Source organism: Desmodus rotundus, chromosome 4 (genome assembly GCF_022682495.2).
Source record: "Desmodus rotundus isolate HL8 chromosome 4, HLdesRot8A.1, whole genome shotgun sequence".
Lineage (NCBI taxonomy): Eukaryota > Metazoa > Chordata > Mammalia > Chiroptera > Phyllostomidae > Desmodus > Desmodus rotundus.
Genome location: NC_071390.1, coordinates 85,689,021 through 85,715,491, shown reverse-complemented (window position 1 = coordinate 85,715,491; position 26,471 = coordinate 85,689,021). Strand labels below are relative to the sequence as shown.

At 36.7% G+C, this 26,471-nt stretch overlaps 1 protein-coding gene and 1 non-coding gene across 7 annotated transcripts in view; both read right to left on the bottom strand.

The window, feature by feature from the left end:
• Positions 1 to 26,471, bottom strand: part of CCSER1 (coiled-coil serine rich protein 1) — a 1,227,777-nt gene that overhangs the window by 1,133,913 nt on the left and 67,393 nt on the right. The window lies entirely within an intron of this gene.
• LOC112317913 (small nucleolar RNA SNORA3/SNORA45 family) lies at positions 17,668 to 17,799 on the bottom strand. The gene has a single exon (XR_002976162.2). It is a non-coding gene; the product is annotated as a small nucleolar RNA SNORA3/SNORA45 family (small nucleolar RNA).

Here is a 26,471-nt window from a genome sequence, read left to right as displayed (position 1 = left end):
CTGGGCTTTGGGGATGTGCAGTCCAGGGTTTGTACCTCCATTCACTACTTTCGGCTGTGTAACTATGTGTACCACGTCTCCTGTAGTGTCTGAATACCCATTTAAAATTAATTTACATGCTGCTGCTTCTGATAGTCAGTGTTCCTATTTAAAACACAGGGAACAACCACCTCTCTCCCCACATGCCCCAACCCCTAACTCCCTTATGAGAAAGAAAGTCCTCTCCTCTACCCAAACCTCTTCCCAAACTGGGGGGGAGAGTCACATGGGAGAAGGACCAGAAGCTGTCTGCCACCAGTTCAGTCATTGTGCTTCCATCCCATAGAATTTGGAGTCTGTGATGACAGCCCCAGACCTGGACAGCCTCTTCCTGTAAATAGGCCTCTACTGTCTTAACAGACCTACAGCCTTGTTCAGGGGGCTCTCTGGCATCATGCACTCCTCATCTGACTCTGAACTAGAGTCTGAACTAGAAGATGATCTTTTGGCTGTCTTGTCCTCGAGGGGATAGAGTTAAGCTAGTTTTTGTGGCTACTTTGTTTGGAACTGTGTTTTTCATAGAGGACCCTTCCTTCGATAATGTGGTTGAAATTTTCTCTGAGGACTTTCTGACCTCCAAGGTGACATTGCTAAGACCACCACTGGTTGATTCACAATAACACTCAGACTCTGAGGAGGAACTGGGACTGTATTTTACATGAATGCCCATGCCACCTTTCCTTTTGGCTTTAACCAAGCTGTTTCTAACAGTAGAACTCTAGACAGTCCACTCTTTGACTGTCTGTGCTTTAGGAGACTTGGGATTCTTTGTCTGTTTTCTATATATACCTTTCTTCTTTTTATTTGGTGATTTTGGGGGGTCTCTTCTTCATCATCATTTACTACATCACATGTGGCTTTATTTTGCTTCTTGTTTTTTTTTTTTCTTCACACTCTGATCTGTGGCAGTTTTTGGTTCTAGATCCAAAGTGTCCTCAATGTTGTTCTCTTGCCTCTTGCCATACTTCTTTGAATTCCTACAATCAGCGTCTTCATCTTCTTCCAACTTAAATGACTGCTTCTTTGCTTTTCTAGGTAAGAAATGAGTACCATCACCATTACAAACTCATCTACTATTATTCAGGATCCAGCAGAAACACACAAGAAGAACTGTTACCACTGTTAGCAGCTGCCCCTCAATTTGGAGAAAATATTTCATTAAAGCATTTGGAATTAACATCCAATTATTCAACTGATGTCTCTGACTACAAGGAAGGAAAAATATTAAGCCACAATCCAGAGAACCAACAAGTAGATATAGAAATTCTTTCATCCTTACCTGCCATGAAAGAACCTGGGAAATTTGATTTGGTTTTAGCACAATGAAAATGGAACTGAGGAAATGGAGTATGCTGTGACACAGGAGAAAAGGATCACTGTTTTTTGGAAAGAGTTGATTGATGCAAGACTGATTGTTGAACCTTCGAGTAACACATCAAGTACAGAGCTTGCCTGACTATGACATTTCCACCGTGTAGTTTATAAATGCCTCATTTGTGGAAGTGACTATAACCTGAACTTTAAAAAAAGATCTGGAAGTTGCATGCATTTTATTGTTATCTTCACTTTACTGAATAGGACAAAATACCTACCTCATCATTGAAAATGCATGGGTTTGTTGCTTTTCTAGAACTTTGTTTCAGGTTTAATTTTAGTGACAAAAATTTAGAACACAACATTTCCTGTAGGCATATACCAGTATGTATGGCTTCTTGTCTTTTTCATTTTGTTTTTTGACCATCAAGTAGCCATTGTCAGAAGGAGTTTGTAAATACCAAGTACAAGAAAGTGCTGCATGCCTTCTCTCAGTACGACTTATTAAGTAACATTGTCAAACATGAAAGCATGTTACTTGACCTAATTTTTTGCATTTGAGTTGTTCTATTAAATGTAGAACATCTTACAAATTTCAGGAATTTTATGCTTGTAATTGTCAAGAATTAACAAATAGTTGGGTTTGTTGCAGGCAGTAAGTTAAGAAATCCCTTCACACATTTCTCAGCTTTAAAGTGAAGGGTTCTGAGGGCCCCGCGTAGAGCAGTCAACCTGAGACGTGGTACGTGTGCCTGCGGAAGAGCTCCCGTTTCACTCGGTGAGAGGATCTACTCTGAGTTCAGACCAGGAATGTGTTATTTTGTTAGATCGCAAGCACCTGGCTGAGTGTGCTGGAGTGAGGATCCTGAACAGAAACTTCCTTGCCTGTTTTTATTCAACACACCGCTAAAATGACTAAACATATACTGTGAAAATTGCTTTCTTTTAACAAAACATCAGATCCCTCCTTCAGCTTTGCAGATTTTTAAATAAAATTATATTGAACTAAAAAAATAAAATTAAGAGGTCCTGAATAATATACATTTTAGAGAGCTATATAAGAATCAGTAAAGACAACCAATTCTGTAGTCATCTAATTAGAGCACCCTCAATAAATGCTGTCTGTGATTACTCATTGCCCTTTCATAGTAAAGGAAAATGAATTTAATGTTTTCAAGGTCAATTTTCACAGAGCCATGGAAATGATGTATTTTATGAATGTCTATTAATTGATAACCTACCATATATATCATTTGTTAGCTCTATGTTTTTGTCCATCCTTTTCTCTCCTTTTTCCACCTTTTTGTTCTCAATGAATTATGTATTTTTGACTCAACTATTTGATACATTTCTTGGTAGTTTGGCAAATCAAAATATCTACAGTTAAAGAGCTATAAGTTCATTAAAGTCAGAAATAGTATGTTACTTCTACACCCACTACAACACGTAATGCTTTGCTATATCATGATAGATGGAGGTAATTCATTCATAGAACTTATTATCATGCATTAAGTCAGGATTAGTAGGTTTTACTAATGTTAGAAGATATACCAAAGGCGTATGTTTTGTCCTATAATTATTCCATTACTCGTTTTATAAATGTGGTTTATAATGGTTTTCATAGCATCACCTATTTTTTCCACACAATAAATAAACCATTTGTACTTAAGTATTAGCTTTTCAATGCTCACGTTTCTGCAACACTCTTTTAAAAAGGAAATTGCAAATAATTTATCTGTTGGATTCACCCATGTTGGAATTCTTTAAATCACGTATAATACAATCCCCCCTCCCCCATCTTCTTTTACCTAAAGGGGAGGAAAAAAGCACCTTGAGGAAAGATTATAAATCTAAAGAAAACTGCCAAAGCAATTATAGTATTTCCATCAAAGGTTTTATTTTTCCTTTAATATAAGAAAGAATAAACCAATTATAACAAAACTGTTCTATGTCCTGGATGCTAGAAAAAAATTGCTTGCCAGTGGTAACACCTACGTTAGAGCAAGAAAACATGTAAATATTTTGAGCGATTTAGCACATGGCTATTACTGTGGTTCATAATAAACCAGCTTTATCAAAGAATTACTAATTAGTATACACCTTTTTAAACACTATTTTTAACACCTATACACCTAGAACCCTGTCTCTTACATATACATAATATGTAATAGTTGACAACTCATTGACATATGATTATAACAGTCTATAAAAATACTCGTGAATGCAAATGATAGCATCTATTGAAGACTAAGAAGCAGTCACTAATAATAACCCTTTCTCACCTAAGCCACAATAATGGCTGTACTAACAGCAGAGAGAAAGAAATGACTGACTAGTAACAAATTGATCTGTGCACTCGCATGTTCCTCAGCGCCTCAAAATCAATACTGCCCTTTAGCTGTGCCAAATGAACTGTGTGCTATTTCCAGTGCAGACTCTAGGGGTAAACAGTTTCTTCACTAGCTATAAAAGAGATATGAATGGCTCTACTTAGAATAGAGTTTATTGATACTCCATGGGTTTCTTCCACTAAGGCTGCTCAAACACTTAAAGAATGTGGGCAGACATTCAGTGGGATATATAGACAAGGCTCCCTATCCCACTGCCAAAAACTAGGTGTAGTGCATTTGAAAGATATAGTGAAAAATAAGCACAGACCTAAGCTCAGTTGCTGAAAGCAAGGATCAGGTGACTAATCAGGATAGACAGTACAAGGAGCTAAAATTAAGGTACCAGTAAACAACATGACATTCTTAAGAAAATCGGAATTGTTGGTTTTGCTGTAACTAGATAGTTTTTAGTTAGTTGTAGCTACATCTAACATCTAAATGTGAGTTAACATGTGCCTGTTATGAATTACCACTCACCTTTGAACAATGCAGGGGTCGGGACGCCAACGCCACGTGGAAAATCCATGTATAACTTTTGACTCCCCCAAAATTTTACTTGAGTAACCTCATTGTACCCATGGGGAACTGGTCCCAGGACCTCTGCAGACACCAAAAACCATGAATGCTCAAGTATTTTACATAAAAGCATAGAACAATGCATACTTGGATTCCCAACCAAAGATCAAAAACAGTGTTTTCAATCCACAGTTGGTTGAATCCATGGATGTGAAAACTGGGGATATGGAGGATCGACTTGTATATTTATTGTTCAAACCCATGTTGTTCAAGGGACAACTGTAACTGCCTCCCAGCTGCTACTGCACTCTTCGATAAGTACGTGTTTTGTGATCATAGATGGAAATCCTTTAAGAACTTCTCCTTTACAATAAGCATGATGTTAAACTTTCTAGATAGAGAAGCTGGAGGGACATTGCAGGACAAAGGGGCCCTCACAGTTTCCACTGCCAAGGGGTTCAAGCCAATGGGCAGTCACCTGTTTTGACTGCTGGTACCCAGCCTGCTCTCTCTGCCACCACCTTGTCCAGCAACTTGTAGGCCCTCTTTGATGCATGGCCAAATTTCTGAAGTTCTCTGCTGTCTAATAGGAGGAATACTACAACTTTTCTCCAGATATCTGAGCCCCTCTAGGTTTGTTCTTCTTTAGTACATTCTCTCTGCCCTAGGGCATCCTATAGGTTTCCCCATGTCTCCTAGTTACACTGTTGTCATAGTTTAATTATTTATTTACTTATTTATTTTATTGTTTATATTATTACAGTTGTCTCATTTTGCCCCTGTCCTCCCCTCCCTCCAGCACACTCCCTATTGCCATAGTCATTCCCCACACAATTGTCTGTGCCCAGGGGTCTTTCATATATGTCCTTAGTTAATCCTTTCACCCTCTTTTAAACAGTCCGCACCTTCTCCTCCTATCTTACAGCTGTCAGTCTATTCCATCACTCCATGCTTCTGTTACTATTGTTTTGTTGTAGGTGTTTTTTTGAGTTTTTTAATTGTATTTTTTTCCATTACCATTTAGTCCCCTTATATCCCCCACCCCTGGCCCCGCAATCACCACACTGTTGTCCATGTTCATGAGTCCTTTTTCCTTTTTTGTCAATCCCTCCACCCCCTAACCTCCCCACCCCAGCTGTCATCCTGCTGTCCATCTGTGACTCTGTCTCCATTGCCCTTGTTAGTTCAGTTTGTTCATTAGATTTCACATATGAGTGAAACCAAATGGTATTGTCTTTCTCTGACTGGCTATCACACTTAGCATACTGTTCTCCAGGTCCACGCATGCTGTCGCGAAGAGTAAGATTTCCTTCTTCTTTTTTTTACAGCTGGGTAATATTCCACTGTGTAAATGTCCCATAGTTGTTTTATCCACTCATCTACTGATGGACATTCAGGCTGCTTCCATATCTATGTGATTGTAAATAATGCTACAATGAACATGGGGATGTTTATATTCTTTTGAATTAGTGTTTTGGGTTCCTTTGGATATATTCCAAGAAGTGGGATCCCTGAATCAAAAGGCAGATCCACTTTTAATATTTTGAGGTATCTCCATACTGCTTTCCACAGTGGCTCCACCAATCTACGTTCCTTTCAACAGTGCAAAAGGGCTTCCCTTTCTCCACATCCTCACCAGCACTTGTTGTTTGTTGATTTATTGATAGCTATTCAGACAGGTATGAGGTGATATCTCATTGTGGTTTAAATTTGCATTTCTCTGATGATTAGTGACATTGAGCATCTTTTCATGTATCTGTTGGCCATCTGTATGACCTCTCTGGAGAAGTGTCTGTTCAGGTTCTTTGCCCATTTTTAATTGGGTTGTTTGTTTTCTTGGTGTTGACTATTTTATGTTCTTTATAAATTTTTTATAGTAACCCCTTATCAGATATGTTGGCAATATATTCTCCCATTCTGTGGGTGTTTTTTTCATTTTGTTGATGTTTTCCTTTGCTGTGCAAGAACTTTTTAGTTTGTTGTAATAATTATTTTATATTAAGCTCACTTATTTCATCACCATGGTTTCTGTCTCTTGGCTACACTGACTGATTCACAACTCTCCTGAAACCTAGTGTCAAAGCAGTCTGGCCATGAGACACATAGTGAAACAGTTATAAGATACACCTAAGAATAAATAAAAATATAAATGATCAATTATTTAACAAGGTAAATTAGAAATTTACTACACATAACAATACCAAGTAAATGAGTTATTTTAACTCATTAGCAACAGTATAAGGTTCAAATATATAGCAGTGATAATTTTTTTACATTAATGTACCCATCTTTCTATGCCAAAGATCAATGTATAAAGTTCAGTCCACATCTCAGTATCACTGAGATAATCAATATCCCTGACTGTAGCCTACAAAATGATCGCTATTTATGAAGATTGACTTCTATGGGATATAGGTGCATTGTTTCCTAATGAATGTCCAAAGTGTGCTTTTTCTTATGTGAAACAATTCCCCAAAATGTGTTTTCATTATTAATTGTTCTAATTCTAGAGGAAAATACACCAACATAATAATTAAAATGAACTGTTTGCAGAAATCATCCCACATAATGCTCCATTAGAGACAAAACAAAATTCAAAATATATGTTATTTTTAGCATTATAGGGACATGTTTTACAAACAATGTATCCTTGATCACTTGAGACAGACACAGAGAGAGATACAGAGAGACAAAGAGAGACAGAGAGGAGATGGAACTGTCACCCTTGGCACAAAAAAGTCACATCTAACAGGATAGTTCTGCTTCCAGGGCACTATCACCATATTAACAGAAAATAATTTGAGGTTAAATATAAAAGCAATAACAAAATCTGCATCGTAGGCACAGTATTTTTTTATGGAAAATGTTAGCTGTTGCATTATTTTACTTTTGGCAAAGCTTCTTTCCCCACATGACCTTTCAGTTACATTTGAAGAATGCCAGACTAAGCTCTCTGATGCTCACCCTCCAAGCATTACTTCATTAAGAACTTTCTGTAATCTAAAGGAAACAGGTTGTGCAAACTTAATCAGTCTTCCAACAGAAGCAATGATTAACAGACCCCCTGGACCATTTGATCACTGGCATGCCACTCCTAGAGTTTACAGGAGGATATCACATACCCCTGCCACCCCATTATTCTAAATATACAAGTGAAGTTATATAAAGTACAAGGGCTTCAAAGAAAGGTTTGACTTTGTGAGCTAATTTTTTTTTTACAAACAATATATCTTGACAGCATTTTGCTGATTCTTATCAGCACCCTGGGATAATACAGGTTCTCATTACCAGCACTTTGTCCAGAAATATGCTGTTTCCGCTGTTGAAGGCTCTGATAAACATACAGTCACTTTAACACACATTCTAGGGAGCAGGACATACAATTTTGATTAAGAAAACTGTTGAATATTAATCAGCAGTGCTCACGGAGACAATAGCTGAGCAACTTGTCCTTGAAAAACACCACATTAAACCTATTTCATAGAAAAATGTTGCTGTTTGACAGCTGCTACTGCTCCAAAAACCTAGAATGCATCTTATTATTATAGTAGTCAGTTTTCAGTAAAATCATCATAATTAAGTTATGTTGATTATTTTCATTATGTTGATTAGTTATCATTATTTCAATATAACAGTTCTCCTTTCACAGACTGATAAATTCATACATTTAAAAAAATCCACTCATCAGTAACATTCAGTAGCATTTCCATTTCCTGAGACACTGAGTAGTTTACAGTTTTAATTATTTTCTACTTTTTGTTTTAATTTTCTAAGGACTTATGAACTAAAGTTTTCTATGATTGTGTGTTGTAAATATAAAAAATGATATTAATCTATTTAACAAACTAGCTAATACTTCCTTGAAAAAGTTATTGAGAAAAATTTTCATTAGTCTCCTCAACTATGAAATAAATCTGAATTTAAGTACTTTCAAATCTCATCTGTGTAAACAGATTGGGAGCAAAAGAAAAAGAAAACAACTATCTAGAAAAGGATCTCTAAATACAGCACAAACATTTCCTACACATACTATTCAAATAAAATGAAAGTATCAGGTACAGATGATAGAAAGAATACTCAATACTCATAAACATTAATATTTAAAATGCCATCCTACAAACTTTTAAAAGCTCTTCTTCCTTCACAACTTTAACTACTTTAGGGGAACATTAGTATTTTCAAGTAAGGCACATGAATTTCTATTAAAAACTGAAATTTAGGCATGGTCAAAAATGTAAGGCAACTATTATTTATTTTTCCCTGCATTGCTTTTGCTTTTTGATCTTCATTTTATCCATAGAGTTCTGTATAACAAATGCTGGCGTGCAGCTCATAAAATAGCAAAACACATATGCAGGTATGATGCTTAAACACCATAACATTATTAGGTTGTTTTTTATGTATCATATGTTAATCTATTTTTCTTTCACTCTACCTTTAAAATTAAGAAAAACTAGTCAAATAGAAAATAGGCACATTTAATACACACACAACAACATCCACACATGTGTTTAGGGTAACTAATAAAACAAACATTCCTAAATTAACATATTTATATATGTTAAATAAAATTCTGTTTATCATGCAATTTACTGGGGGAAAAATAGAATCCTGGATGCAAATTCATTCTATAACCCCATGGGTCTGACACACCAAAAGGCTCACTGTACCTGAAATGCATGTGTTTAAGTATTATTTACCAATCCACACATACTTAATTAAAAATAAAACACAAAACTCACAACCATTATTGCAGGTGAAATAGAAATATAAACTTGCATTATACTCAAACAAGAAAATTGACTGCTTTATCATGGATGGACCTAGAGAACATTACACTCAGTGAAATAAGCATCAGGCAAAGATAAATACCATATGTTTTCACTCATATGTGGAAGCTAATGAACAAACTGAACTAACAAGCCAAATAGAGACAGACTCATACAGAGTAGGATGACAGCTCTGAGAAGGTAGGGTTAGTGGGTGGAGCCACTGAGGTAAAAGAAAAACGGACTCATGGCCATGGACAACAGTGTGGTGGTTGCTGGGAGGGGTAGGGGGGGCAGTATAAGGAGGCTAAGTGGTAATGAATAAAATACAATAAAAATTTTAAAAAATGAATGAATGAATGAATGAATGAATGAATAAATAAAGTCCTTGACAAGGAGAATCTTGACCAGGATCTCAATACAACAATTGTTTTTCTTGCTAGACTATTTGTAGCAATAAATAATAAATAAAAAGAAACAGAAAAGCTTTTTAGCATTGAACTAAGAGTTCTTTCAAACTAAGAGCTCATTGCCTCCCATAAATTTTGTCACAATTAAAAAATTCAAACTTTTATTTTCAATTAATATCACAAAGAATTCAGCACTGTGATATTCTTTATCTCCAGTTAAATATTCCTTATTTTGCATATCCTTAGGTAGAGGTTGGTAAATTTTCATGCTATCTTTCTTTTCTAGCTTTGAAACAATGTTGGCTTCCTTGTGAGTTAGGGTTGGAAGCAAAGTAAAAAGAAATCACTCCCACCAACAAAATCACCTTTTCCCTGGAAGGCTTTTAATATGGGTTGTATGAATTATTAATAGGACTTCAAAGACAGATCTGACTTTCTGAGCTCTAGTAATAATTCCTTTCTACATATAATGTAAATCACCCTAACATCCTTCTTAGACAGCAAAGTTACATATACTTACATAGCAATTATTTAATAATTAGTATGATTCAATTCTTACACAGATAAATATATTTTATGATTATATATTTAAGTGTTTTTTATTATTTTTTCCAAAGTAAAATATCTAATGTATTGGGCCTTCCATATTAAGAATAAATTATGTATGACAATTTCTAAAATTCTATCAAATAATCAATAACCAGCCTCAGTAAGTCCCCAGCCCCCAAATCTCTTCCTAAGTGGCCCCAGGCCAGGTACTAGCAGCAGGGAGCATATATTCACAGCTTGGCTTCCCTGGAAATCTCCAAGCCCAGCATAAGTAGCAGCCACCTTAGATTGTTTTACAGTTTAGCAAGGGCAGTCCCAGGCAAAACACAGGTGGGGCCTGAACTTGGCCTGTACCAGCTGGGAAACCCCAGAGATGGCACACCCACTGGACAGCTACAGATCACATGGAGCACCACCACTCTGCCCCTGCACAGCTGATCCTTCAAGGAGGGTAATGGTTGGTGGTCAGTGGTCACAGCCAATCCTTGCAGCTTGTTGGCCTGAGTAGATCCCTCCCATTGACCTGCCAACAGCAATCAAGGCTCAACCATTAGGGTAAGGTGCATTCAGCCCACACAGAGGGAGCACCTGGAGTACCCAGCTTGGGTTATAGCAGAGGTTATACCACTGGATCCCACAGGACACCTACTACACTAAACCACACTACCAAGACACAGAGTCAAAGCAGCTCTACCTCATACATGGAAACAAATACAGGGAGGCTTCCAAAACAGGGAGACAAAGAAACATGGCCCAAATGAAAAAACAGATCAAACTCCAGAAAAGGAGCTAAATGCAATGGAGACAAGCAATCTATCAGGTGCAGAGTTCAAAACACTGGTTATAAGATGATCAAGGAACTCAGTGAGGACCTCAACAGCATAAAAAAGATCCAGTCAGAAATGAAGAATACACTAATTGAAATAAAGAACAATTTATAGGGAATCATTGGTATACTGGATGAAGCTGAGAATCAGATCAACAATCTGGAACATAAAAAAGCAAAAAAAAGAACCAATCAGAACAACAAGAAGAAAAAAGAATCCAACAAAGTGAGGATAGTGTAAGCCACCTGTGGAACAACTTCAAGCAGTCTAACATTCACATCATAGGGGTGCCAGAAGGAGAAGAGAAAGAGCAAGAAATTGGAAATATATTTGAAAAAATAATGAAAGAACACTTCCCTGATTTGGCAAAGGAAACAGACATGCAAGAGCAGGAAGCACAGAGAGTCACAAACAAGATGGATGCAAGGAGGCCCACTCCAAGACATACCATAATTAAAATGTCAAAGTTTAAAGATAAAGACAGACTAATAAAAGCAGTGAGGGAGAAGCAGTTAAGTTACCTACAGGGGAGTTTCCATAAGACTGTCAGCTGATTTCTCAAAAGAAACTTTGCAGGCTAGAAGGGAGTGGCAAGAAATGTTCAAAGTCATGAATAGCAGGCACCTACAGCCAAGACTGCTCCACCCAGCAAAGCTATGATTTAGAATCAAAGGGCAGACAAAACAGCTTCCTAGACAAGAAAAAAACTAAAGGCATTCATCACTACCAAGCCGTTATTATATGGAATGTTAAAGGGACTTATTTAAGAAAAAGAAAATCAAAACTATGAACAATAAAATGAAAATAAATAGATGCCTATCAACAATTTGATCTAAACAACAAGTTAAGGAAATAAGAACAGAGACAGGGTCATGGATATGGAGAGCAACTGATGGTTGCCAGATGGGAGGGGTTGGTGGGAGAATGGTAAAGAGGTGAGGGGATTAAGAAGTGCAAATAGATAGTTAAGAGTAGACATGGAGATATAAAGTACAGTATATGAAATTGAATAGCCAAAGAACTTATATGCATGACCCATGGACATGAACAACGGTGTTGGGATTGCCTGAGGTAGTGGTGGGTGCTGGGTGAAGGGGATCGACGGGGGAAAAATTGGGATAATTATAATACTATAATCAATTTAATATAATTTTTAAAAAGAAAGAAAATAAGTTACTGAGTGACATCAGCAAGGTGACAGAAGATGCCAGTACTCACCCCCCCACAAAACACAATATACATACATACATACATATATACATACATACATAAATAATGTTCATTCTAAGGTCAAATTTTTATGCTCATGTTTCCAGGGCCAGTGGTGCATTGCATGAGGGAAGAACCTCTGAGGAAAAGAAATCTCTAGGGAAGAAAAGAATAGAGAATGGAGGTTTGCATGTTTAGTTCAAGAATAGTTGTCCCAGATGCTGGGGAATATAAAACATACCTCAATCATCTTTTATCCCAGGTTCCATGTATTTAAGCCTGAGTCCTAAGGCAAAGGATCTACAGGTAATGAGCCAGTAAAATCTAAAAGCAGCTGCTCGTCTACAGAACCACCATGGGACACTCAGAGCCCAGGGCATCAACAGCACTGGCACGAGCAGCAGCAGGGCTGGCAGGACTGGCAGCAGCACTAATGACAGCAGCGGTGCAGTTAGTGATAACAGAGAGCCTAGCAGCCTGCGCATCCTCTCCCTGCACCTTGAGCATCCACAGCCTGGTCTCAATGGCAGCACAACTGGCAGACAACAGCAGAGAAGCAGCAGCAGCAGCATCTTCCATGCCAACCAGTGGCACTTTGGGTTCTCAGTGACTGACAGCTCAACAAAGCAAGTAGGCAAATAGCAAAGCATAAGTAACACAGTGGTGTGACAGCAGAGATCTTGTACTCAGCCATAGCGGGGTTAAAACCCAGGCAATGCCAATTATGAGCTATAGTGACATTGGTCCAATTATTTAACCTCTCTCAACTCATATTTCTTGTGTGTAAAGTGAAAATAGCAATAGTTCCTATCTGATATGATTGTGGTGATAATTAATGAGATAATCCAGCTAAGAAATTTAGCATAGAATCTAGCAAATGATAAAGGCTCAATAAAGGTGGCTTAAAAAAATAGGAAACAAATCAAAGACTCCATGTGCCATGAGGGCTATGTTATTATCAAGTCTCACATGATATACCCAGGGATTCCAAAATTTATCTCAAAAGAACATGAGAGGAGTGTTAGATTGTAGCTGCTACTTTTGCCCTAGTTTTACCACCTGTGTAAGCACAGGCGATCTGGGAATCACAGGCTGGACTCATAACCACGTTTTCTGAATTTTCTAACTTCAAACCTTCAAAGCAAGTATTTGTTTTCCATTCATATGACATAAGCACAACATTAAAAAGAAAAACCTTTAAAGAAATTCATTAACTCAAGAATAGTAAGTTTCTTTCAGTACATTTTAATTTTACAATTATACATATATTCTAAGGAATGCATAATTTAATAGTATTCCTATTTCAAAACTGATTATTACTTGTTATTTGTTATGTGCTAATTATGTAAGATCTGGGTACATTGTTCATATTAATGATACATATTAACAGGAGAGAAAATGGAAGATTATTCTCCAAATTATAATAAGTAGCACCAGGATGAAAAGTTTTTTCCACTCTTTCTTTAATCATCTTCAATGTTAGTGCTATCTGCCCAGAAAATGTGTTGCCAAAAGCTTAAGTAGTCCTCTTTTATTAGACAATGATATATTTCCATCTTTTTTTTTTGCTGAGTTTAACAGATTCAAATGACTCCAGATGGGTAAAAATATTAGTAAATGAATTAAAATTGAAAAACCACAATACACATGCACCTTTACAATTTTGAAGAAAATATACATTTTCCAAAGTACAAAGTTTGATTGAAATAGGTGCCTGTCTACCCCCCAAAGATATCTCATGCCATACACCTTAGAAATGTTGTGATGCAATTATCCAACTCTGCCTAGGAGCAATTAGGCAGCAGAGCACAGTGTGTTACAGGATTGCAGTTAGAAAGGCCCTTAAAAATTCTTCTAAATTGAGCCACCTGTCAGTTAAGCTGCATCAATTGCATCTTGCTCAGTTCTTAACAGAAACATATGCTGAGCCAGAATTAGGAGTACAAGATGTTTATGGGGGAGTATATCCATGAGAGATAAAGAGGAAGGAAATAAGATTATGCAGGGGAAGCCTTCAAACCACAAAGCAGATCCAACATTTGTGGGGAAAAAATAAAGTAGGCAGAATTGGACAAGGAGAAATATATATGAAATAATGCAGATCTCACAAAGTTTTGACCAATTTAATGGGAAGCTCCAGAGCAAAAGAAGAGTCTTGCCTTGGCAGAAACGGCCAACACCTAGGACCTTCTCATGCTTATAATTCTCAGTCATTCGTTGGGGGATGATCTGGAAAAGCACTGCCTTAGCTTGAATGCTAAAAAGGATTCTACTGATTCTGCAGCTAAATGTCTGCTAACTATACTCCTCACAGCTGCAAAACAAGTCTTCCTGAAAGGCAGCATGACTCCATGACTGCCACTCATCTCAGAAAGGTGGTAAGTCAAAGCCCCCCGACTGTCCCGCACCGGAGAATGTACTACTTCACTGAGCACCAGTTCTATTTTTGAAAGTGTACTACATGTGACAGTTCCCTACTTGATTTCAATACGAGGAAAGCTTCATCACATTGACATCAAATGCATGTATTCATATGTGGCTTCTGATCGTTTTTTAGTATTTTCATTCCTTCAATTCTCAAAACCTACTATATTCCTCTTATCAAAACAGTAAACAGTCTTTGGAGAGTTGAAAATAGTTCTTAACCCAATTAAATTTTCATTTGTCCAGTGACACTCCAAATCCCTTCAATTTCTCCAAACTCCATTTCCTAGAGAAATTAGAACCTCACCTTGGCTGAGGTCTCAGTATCTGGAGATACTCATAGAGATGATAGAAAATAATACTGTCTTTATACTAAAAATAATACTCAGTACATGGAGACAGAGTAAATCTGGAAGTCAGTGATTACTGCAGATACCTATTTCTACTTATCACAACACCCCAAAATTTAGTGGCTTAAAAACACAAGCATTTATTTGCTTATGAGTGTACCCGCCGAGCACAGTTCCGTTAGCTGGGCGCTTTGGCTTGTCTCCCTTAGATCACTCACACAAGAGACATCTGCTAGAAGCTGAAATGGGGCTGAAATCCCAAACAGCCTCACTGATATGCCCGATGCTTCAGCTGGGGTATCCGGACCCACTACTAGCTAACCTGTATCTCTCTCACTGTCTCCTCACAGCCTCTCCGCTGGGGTAGTAACCTGCATTACATCGTGACTAAGGAGTCCACGAGAGTAAAAGTGGCAGCTGCCCAGCCTCTTTAAAGCTTAAGCCCATAACTAGCACAGCAATACTTAAGCCACATTGCAGTCGTCAAAGCAGGTCCCACAGCTACCTCCCGGATTAAAGATGATGAGAAACAGATTCCACCTCTTGGTGACAGGAGCAGCAAAATATTTATGGCCAACTTTAATTGACCACGGAGGTAAAGCTGTTATCAAGCCAGTAGTACATTTGAAGTATCAGTCTTCAGGGACTGAGAAGAGACAGAAATGAGACAAAAGGAAATAGAGCAAAGAGTGGGTGTGGCCCAAACAGAACAGGTTAGGTTCTATACCAAAGATAGGAGCAAAGGAAAAACAAATTACTTTAGTGTGGCAACCTAATCAGAAAAAAAAAACTAGCAGTGGAGCTTTAGATCTTACCTAAATAAGACAATATTTTGTCTTGCTAAGTATTTGATACTATCCTAGTTTCATACCCTCTATGAACCTCATTTCCTCAACTATTAAGGAGAGAATATAATATCTATCTCTTTAGGTTGATATGAGAATCAAATGAGCTAATGAATCTATGGAAATCTATCCCACTCAGGAGTAGAGGTTTTTAGTTTGATTTTTCCTTTTTGTTTCTCCTCTTAACTTTAAGGAGAGGTATCAAAGGGCCACTCTCGACCCAGGAAAGGTTAATTGTCAGAAGGATGGAGGCTGAATGAGTTGAACCAAATTTGGGGAAGTACCATGGGCTTGTCTTGTAATTACAAAGTTATATATGTGGGAGTTTTGAGGGCCTGCATAATGAACCATTGACGGTTTCTTCGGTTTATATGTCAGAGAACAGAAGCTCCTAGTGTTCTTGAAAAATTCAGAGTCATCTGGAAGTAAACTAACAAGAGTTGGGCTAATTATGACCCTGTTGCTTGTGGCTGTACCTCTGGAGCCTCTGGAATACTGGAATGGCCAATAGCCCTCTGTATCACTTATAAACATACAAATTACAAACAGAACCACCCATTTATTTTTAAAAATCTGTATTGAGTGGCTATTACTTGACGAGCATTACACATGGTTATGAAAAAGACAAAAATCCCCTCCTCCTTAGAATATTATCTTAATGAAGTATGAAATAAACCATATTGTTTCATTCACTAATCATTAATGTATTGTATATTACAATCATTTTTAATCATTAAAACCATTTGTATCATTTTTAGTGATGCATAATCATTAAAAACATATAGGAAATGATTATATATTACAATATTTAAGGAATATTTAATATTTACCTAAAATATTTAGGAAATTGAAATAAAACATGTTATAGTACAGAATAGCAAATGACAAAACACAGATGATAAATAACAATATAAATGACTTCCAGCCACAAGACCACTTTCATTGGAGCCAGGGGTTTTCAACTTAAGCTTGTTTTTATTGAACAATGCAGCACCCTGAGCAAACCATTACAATCAATTGTTTTATAACAATATCTTTAAAATAATTTCAAATATTCGTAAGTTGATACTGACACCCTATATACAAATAGGAAAGGAACAGTGAAAAAGAAGTCAACAAAAATGCAAGCACTGAAAAGCCCTTTATAATATATTAGCCTCAGGAGTCTCCCTTTTCTCTGTCTTCTGATGAGTGCTAGAGCTCTAGCTCGGAACAAAATTGCTTAGCTTGGTTACATACACAGCTGAATATAGAACCCCTTGCCAGTATGATGGGAATGATGCTACTACCCAGAAATTCTAACCTATCTCATAAGTAAGTATAGAAATAAATAGATAAATAAATGATTTTTTAAAAATTTTTTATTGTTATTCAGTTACAATTGTCTGCATTTTCTCCCCATCCCTCCACCTCACCCCAACCAAACCCACCTCCCTCCCCCACCTCCACCCTCCCCCCTGATTTTGTCCTTGTGTCCTTTATAGTAGCTCCTGTAGACCCCTCTCCCCACTATCCCCTCCCCACTCCCCTCTGGCTACCGTTACATTGTTCTTAATTTCAATGTCTCTGGTTATATTTTGTTTGCTTTTTTCTTTTGTTGAAAGAAGGAGCTTATACCCTTTGCAACAGCATGGATGGAACTGGAGAGCATTATGCTAAGTGAAATAAATGATTTTTAAAAGTACTGAAATTATATATATTTCCCTAGAGCAATTTTCCAATCTAATAAAAGTTATTCAACACATATTTACTGAACTTGTTTTACCTAAGCTTCTAAGACTCAAAGACAAACAAGACATCATCTAACTTCATCAAGTTATCAATATGTAATTGTTAAGAATATTAATTTTGGATTTTGGGGGGCATCTTTTTTTCCAGCTTTATTACGATAAAACTGACATATAACACTGTGTAAGTTTAGAGTATATAAGGTGATGATTCAATGCATGTAAGATATTATAAAATGATCATAAAAATAAGGTTAGTGACACCTCTATCACCTCACAAAATTAATATTTTTTTGATGCATGTCACTACTCTGGTGACTGACTATGCCATTGCGGGGCCAGAGTCAGCGAATAAGGTCAGCAGTTGTTCTTCGAGGACTCTGGCACACTAAGGCAATAGCTGATACCCAAGTGTAACTCTAGCCTCGATAAAATTAACATTTTTAATGAAACATTTAAGTTTACTCTCAGCAACATTCAAGTATATAATACAGAGTTGTTAGCTAAAATCACCACGCTGTACATTAGATTCCTAGAGCTTATTCATCTTATAACCGGGAGCTGGCATTCTTTGAACCACATCTCTGCATGTTCCCCACCCGCAGGCCTGACAAATACCATCATATTCTGTTTCTGAGTCTGGTTTTTTATGATTTCACATGTCAGTGAGATTGTACAGTATGTGTCTTTGTCTGACTTATTTAACTTAACATAATGCCCTCAAGGCCTGTCATCCATATTATCACAAATGGCAGGATTTTCTCTTTTTCATGGCTGAGTAATATTCCATCGCATCTTTTTTATCCATACTCCACTGGTGGGCACTTAGGGTTGTTCCCATACCTTGACTATTGTGAATAATGTGTCAGTGATCATAGAGGTGCAGATACCTTGTTGAACTGCTGATTCCATTTCCTTCAGATATATACTGAGAAGTGCGGCTGCTGGATCATATCATAATTCTATACTTTTTGTGGAACATCCATACTGTTTTCTATAGTTAATGTACCAATTACTTTCCCTCCAACAGTGCATAAGAGTTGCCTTTTTCTACTTCCTCATCAACACATTTTTCCTATCTTTTTTTATAATAGACAAGGAATATTAATTTTATTTCTTTCTTATAAATAAACTGAGAAACTACACAAAAAATATACAATTTGGGGCCTACAACTGAACAAGCATCTATGTAATATTTAATGTAATACCAAATTTTTTAGTTATACGGTTTCTTCTAGATCCACAATCATGTCACTATAATCACTGGATTAATGTTGTTCATATTTAATAAACTCCCTATAGCATGAGTCCTATAAGGTCATAAAACAAGCTCAAGGTAATATAAGTTACTAGATGCTTTGATTCTAAATCCACCTTTCTCTGTCCACTCGTCACACTCCTGATAATACCTGGTCCATGTTACAGCCCAGTGATCAATGTCCTCATGAATCTCCCACATCAAAGATCAATGTAGTCAGTACTTTGGTGAACCACAGCCACATACTTCTTGTTTATAGTGTGGAATATTCTAACCACTTAATTGGCTCTCGGCTCCTGCCATTAATACCAATAATGAATGAAGAGTTAGTGATTTCCATACATTCCAAAAAATTTACTTACCCTGAACTTCTAATAAACATTGTAAAATAAACTTTGTATTTTATCATAATTTTAAAGTCTTATGACAAAAAGTATATTGTGAAAAACTGCATATTGTGTTAATCCAAAAAGGTTATGTACTATATTATTCCATTAATAAGACAATTTTGAAATAATAACATTTTAGAAATGGAGAATTAGTGATTGCCTGGGGTTAGGGATGGGGTGGGTGAGGTGAAAGGTATGTATGATTATGTATGGGCAACAGGAGGAACGCTTGGGGGGATGACACTGCTCAGTGTCTTGACCAACTTCTTCTGCATATGAAAAAATTGTATAGAATGTATACATGAAACACGTAGAAATGAGTACAAGCAAAACTGGTAAAAGTGGAAGATTGGTAGATTGAATCAATGAAAATATCTTACATGCAATATTGTATTGCAATTTTGCAAGACATTAATACTGGGGCAACTGGGTGAAGGGTCCATGGTAACTCTATGTGTGAAACTGCATATAAATCTAGAATTAGCTCAATTAAATTTCAACTAAAAGGAAACACAGAGAGCATGTGTTCCTAAGAATCCCAATATAAAATTATACAAGAATAAAAGATACCATGTAAACATGATATAAATATACAATATATAAGGATTATCAATTTAATATTTTCAAAATGCTGTAGTGACAGAAACAAGAATTTAATTTAAAATTTAAGGACTTCCAGTCAAGATGGTGGCACAGGCAGACATGGCTCACCTCTTCGCACAACCACCATCAAAATTATAACTAAAATATAGAACAAACATCATTAACCACCATCAAAAATCGAATTGAATGGAATTCTGACAACATTAAAGAAACAACATCCATCCAGACTGAGCCACAGAGCCCATAGCTGTGCCATATCTGAGGCTCTGTCAACCTGGCTAACACTATTTGACCTGCCTTGGAGAGTCCCAGAGACTCTGTCCCACCCAACTTACAGGCCCACCCAGCCTGTTTTTCCATATAAAGGCTGGTCTTATGCTGCACAACTTCTGAAGTCCTCTGAAACAAGCAACAGCCCCAGGCTCTGCACTAGCAGCAGCTAGCCTAGATTCACAGCTTGGCTTGGGCTAGGAATCTCCAAGCCCAGCACAAGTAGCAGCCATTTCAGATTGCTTTATAGCTCATGCACGGTGGCCACAGGCAGACACAGGTAGGGGTTCACTTTGGCCTTCATCACCCAGGAAACCCCAGAGCCAGTCCACGCAGTGAACAGCTCCAGACCACATCAGAGTACCAACACCCTGTCCCTACATGGCTGATTCTCCATGGAGGGTGATGGTTGGTGGTCAGCGGTCACAGCCAATCCTTTTAGCTCACCGGTCTGGGTAGACCAGTAATTTTATATATATACTAATAGTGAGAAAGTTGTAAATTTTGAGGTTTAATCAGTAGAATTTCAGGAACCAAAATGTGGCGATAGTAGGCATCTGGAGGACATCAGACCCCACTATCTGTTACAACATTTTGTCTAATGCACTGCTGACATGTGAAAATGTCTGGTGCAGCTCTTGGCATATGATGGATGCTATATAAATATGATGAATTTTTAAAATTCTGTAATAGTACCTTATAATCATGGACAAGCTATCTAATCCAAATATAATGGTAGCTCTTAATGCATTTCAAAAAGATATAACTTGCATATAAGCTAAGCATCAAGAAAATATGACTTCTGCATATTATGTGTAATTTCTCTCTCCCAAGATTATCTTTTCTTATATCATTATTAGGCATATCTTCACTAAAATCCTATAATATTGGTTTGGCCAAAAATTCTGTATTTTTTTCCATAAAACAAAAGGTACATTTTTCATTTTCACCAATAAATTTATTGATTTGGCTATTTTGAGTATGCCAGCTATCTCCCACTATTGGCTTCCAGTAGGTAGAGGCCAGGGGTGCTGCTAAATATCTTCCAATGCATGAGACAGCCCCACAGCAAAGAATTATTTGGCCAAAATGTCAAGAGTACCAAGAAACTTCACGAACCACTTTTGACACATTCTAACACTCACAGCATCTTCTCCATACACTGCACAAATATTGTTTTAATATTTCAGTTGCTTTTTTACCTTTCTTAAAATAATAAAGTATAATATGCCAAAATGTTGTAGATTTTGTTCCATCTTCAATATTATAAATGGCTGCACAAAAAATTTTAGTAAGTTGTTTTTTTTTAATGCACACTGATGTGACAGCTGTTACAATCTAACAAAATTATTCTGAATGAAGTTAAACACAACTAAGCACTACTAGAGCCATTGTATGGGGGGGAAAAAAAACCATTAACATATTTTTGGCCAACCCAATACTTTGAGACTTCATGTATTCTATTCTCTGTTCCTTACCTGAAGTCTAAACTACTTAAATTAAAAAGTGATAGCACAATTTACTACTTTTGAAATAATGATTTTTACCTTAAACCATATAAAGTGGCATAAAATATTTTTATAAAACCAATCCCTGATTATAAAAATTTAATTTAAAAATTATCCTCAACATTTAAAAAAGCCAAATTATATTACAATCCATATTACCAAATAACTAAATTAGCATATATTTATAGAAGTATTTATTCTTCCATAATAAGATAAAGTCATAAAAGAAATATAAAGAGGATACTAAAAAATGTGTTTCTATATATTTATGGTACAAGGATAAATCTAAATTGTTTCTGATCAGTTACAGTTCTTTGAAACAATACACATATCTATAACAATTAAGACCAGCTCTAGCTGGTTCTTACAGATAGCCTTGGCAAACAGTCTGTTGCCTGATAAATTAAAGTGATTCATCAATGTCGATGCTGTCGCAAACACACAAGACTGGCTTGCAGAGATGGATACAAAGCACAGAAGGGGTGTCAGCTGTGTTGGATGCTTGCATTCTTTTTCAGACAGGATATACACTTCAGATATGTTGAAGTCTATCAAACCTGATTTCTGTTTTGCTATGTTGTCAAAAAAAATTTTATTAAAATCTTTCTAAGAATGATAGCTCCAGTCACAAAAAAGCACACACAGCACCTTAAATATCCTTATAGTCATCTGTATTTTCTGCCTAAATCAAAAGTAAATAAAGAAAAGAAAAATCTAAGCAAATATTCATGTGCTGGGGAAAAATGACATAGATGACAAAGTCGAAAAAAGGGGCAAAGATCATGGGAAAACAAATACTAGAGAAGTTTTACACTTTTTTCATAAGTGCTAAAGTAAAACTATTTTCCTTATTTATTCATCATCATCATGCCCATTTCTCATATATCCATTTCCTCATTTCTAATGTACAGAACCAATTTGAAGATTCAGATGTCCAGTGTTTAATGCAATAATTATTTGAACATGGAGTATTTCTAAGGTGCTGTCTTCAGATACAAAAGTGTCACTAACACAAGTTCCATCACCAACCTTGCCCCAAAATAATTATGTTTCCCACAATCTGAAACTGAATAAAGTCCCATTTGCCATATGAATGCAGCGGAATTAAAAAAAATCCCCACTTCTATTTCCCATGAATATCAAGGCACAATTTTTATTGAAAGTAAGCATAAGCTCACAGTTATATTCGGAATTTGGGTTCTGGTGAATGATCTAGACTGAGAATGTAGATATGAAGGCATTTATATATTAAATAATTTGAATAATGAAAATAAACATTATAGAAAATATAATTATCTCAAGATAGTTAATATTTAAGGAATGAATACCAGATGTCTGTTTACCAAGCACCTACAATTGGATATTCAATCTAAAAAAAAAAAGAAAAGAAAAAGAAATAAATAACAGAATTGATCACTTCCTTACAGACTAACTTCTACTGTATTTCAAATCAGGTTTTTAAGGCCCAAAACATAGGAATTAGCCATAACATTTCTCTTCTTCTCACCAACCCCCAACAATCAGTGACTGTATTCTATAGATTTTTCCTCCTAAATAGTTCACTTCTCCCCATCCCTATTTCTCCATGTCTAATTCATATGACCACCATATTTGCCTATAGTATTCAAGCAGACTCTAGCTCGTATCTGTCTGTGGTCTTGTTGACTCCCCTTCTTTGCCAGTATTAGTCATCAAAAGTGCCAACTTCAATCCCTATCCTAAGCCTTTCAACAACTTCTCTTAGCCTCCACATAAATTCCAAATTCTTTCAGAGAGCATATAAGCCAACCCCATATCTTGCCAGTATAACCCCTTTCTCTCTCTCTAATACCAAACAAACACATTTACAGACACTTTACGCTCCAGGCATACTACTCAATTTTCGTTTATTCAAAAGTGTCAGGTTTTCTTTGTACCCTTACTTTTATTTGCAGACTATATGCCTCTGTCTGCAGTTCCAACCCCACTTTTAGCTCATGCAAAGTAAACTACTCCTGAGGAATCGCGATGCTGTGAGGTTATCACTTGCCCTTATTATGTAGCTAATTGCACATAAAAAGGTAATTAAAGCCAGATCTCCTCACAGTAAGTTTAATATTTTAGTTCTTTTATTTTTAAAACTTTTTTTTAAATTTAGCAGCAGAAATCTCATTTACAAATGTAAAACTCTAATGTGCCTTAAAATAAGGTGCTCTGATTATTACAATTTTGAGGTTGTATGATCTCAAAACACCTCCTGTCCTTGGAATCTCTTGGGCTACTTCAAAAGCACTAAAAACTTGATAATAAGAGAGTATGAACTCCAACTGTACATAGAAATCCTTGTACTCCTTCCCTATATTATGCCTTAGTTCTCAGAAGAATGAATTTATAGCAACATTTCTGGCTTCTAGAGAAGTGCTTCCAAAATTCAGTGCACAAAAAGTCACTGATGATAGATGGAATTCTTGTGAGAAGCACATTTTCTATCATACCTCTAAATTTAGTAGTTAGGAAAATCTTATGCATTTTACTGTACAAACCTACTTCTAAAATGTGTATTTACTATCTAAGTAGACAAAACATTGATTTTAAAAAGTGGGCATGCACAAGTATTGCTGCATATTTTTAAAATGAGATCAATTGTTTTTCCTGAACTTCCAGAAAGTCCACTCATATTAATACCTGTACAGTGATAGCTTCCTCACTCATCATCAGAGTTGCTGTTATGCTTCAAGTAGAGGGTAACTATTGATATTTCTTGTAAGCAAGTAGGTCAAGAACATCCTTTTCCCAGTCAGTATGCTTAAGAACTATATACTGTACATTGATGAGAGTACTTTAATAAATGCTCATCCAAGTGAAAGACACTTTGAAAATGCTTTAAATAGAAAACATTTTTATAGCTGGCTTTGTAAAGTAGGGCTACAATGTAATCTTATATTGTTAATGACAATGCCTAGCTGAGTATCACATTTCAACCTATTTCTCAGGAACAGTGCACATGAAATTTTATATAACTCATATCTGATATTTTTAAACAATATATTTCTTTGATATAATTCTATTCATCCAGAAGAAATAGTATAAAAAGAAAAATATAGCACTCAAAACATTAATTCAAAACACGTTTCTTTAAAATTAATGAGGTTTTTAAACTGGAATTCCTACACATCTCTCTCCCCTTAATAATAAATCTGCTAAAAAGAATTTAAATAACTGTGCAATCAAACATAAATTAAAAAACCAAATAAGCATGCTCTATCAGAAGGCATAAAAATAGAATGTAACATAAAATGTAACATTCCTAGGAGATCATACCTACTACAATCTTCAGAATTCTCTGTAAGAAGACTCACAGAAGGTAAAGAATGCCTCTAACCTCTCTGGACCTCTCAGTTTCTTCACTTATAAAGTTAGGAAAATGTTCTAAAGACTCTCTCTGGAGTCAATTATCTCCTGTCTATATGATAGTTCACATACCAGGCTTTATTACTTTACCCAAGACTGAATTAGTAAGAACTCTGATGGTGCCTTTGCTACTTATCAATTCCACAGACCTGGCCAGATCTTCCAATGTAATGCTCTTTTTTAGAAAATACACCTGCTTTCCATTGCTTTGTAATGACCTACCAACCACAACGCTAGATGCTATTAAAAGAATGGGAAAGTACACAATTCATTTATTTTTGTCAACAAATATTTATTGATCACTCTGCTGATTTTAGACTCACAGGATTTAACCCTCAGTGTATCCCTGGGTGCTCTACAGCAATCTTGTTTGTCCATCCCTCTCCAACTCACCTAGACTGTCTGTTCATAGCTTTTCCTCTCCCCTAAAACCTTCAATGCCTTCTCCTACATCCTCACTCTCAGACTTGTCTATCACTCACTTTTGTCAAAAAAAATGATCTTCATACTGCTAAGACTACTGTTGAATTCTTCCCTCATCTTGTAAGACCCATTAGCAGCATTTGTCAGAGTTGACTAACCCCGCCCTGACTCACCCCTTTTTTTGCTTAACTTCTGGTACAACATACTCGTAGTTCCCTGGCTCCCCCCTTGGTTTCTCATTCCCAGTGCACTCGCTAGTTCTTCCTCATCACTGCCACAGTCTCCTCATGGGCACACTCCTTAGTTCTTGGATGTCTCCTCTTTCTTTTTTTTATTTTTCAATTACAGTTTACATTCAATATCATTTTGTATTAGGTTCATGTGTACCACTTCCCCGGGAAATCTCACCTGAATTCACATTCCAAATGCCAGCTGCATACGCGCACTGCCAAATCTGTATTTCCAGCCCAGACCTGAAATCCAGATTCATATATCCTACAGCCCACTCAACATTTCCACCTCACTGTCCAATAGACATCTCAACCTGAACATGGCCCAAATTAAACACCTGGTTTTCCTCAAATACCTGCTCAACTCACAAACCTCTCCATATCAGTAAATGGCAATTCCATCTCTGCAACCCAGCCTCCAAACCAGTCATCCCCAAGTCCCTGTCTCTCACACCTCGCATCAAGTCTTTAGCAATTCAATATGATTCCACTGCCACTGCTATGGCCCCCATAAAAGCCACCATCTCATTCTCCTGGTCAGCCTGCTGCAGGGGTAGTTCCAACACTGAAGCCAGACTGCACCTGTTAAATACGATCTTCTCACTCATCTTTAAAATCACTCATAACCTTTCCTGTATCACACAGAATAAAAGCCAGGTTCTTTACAAAGCCACTCATTCATAATCTCATTTCCCCCATACACCTGTTGGGCCTCTGCTCTGCTGCAGACATTCTCCTCTTTGTCCAACTCAAACAGGCCAGTCCCCTCCTGCCAAGAGGAACCTGCACTTGATATTCTCTTCGACTGAAACATTCTCTCCACAAATCTGCCCTCAAATGTCTCTGCTTAACGGTTACCCTTTCAAAAAGGCCTTCCCGGAACATCTTATGTGAAAATACAACTGCTATTGCATGCCCACTTCCCATTATCCCACTTTAGTTTTCTCTTTAGCACTTGTTACTGTCAGACATACTAGATATTCCCTGTCCTGTGGAGTTAGGAATTCAAAACTGTCCAATATTATTAAATC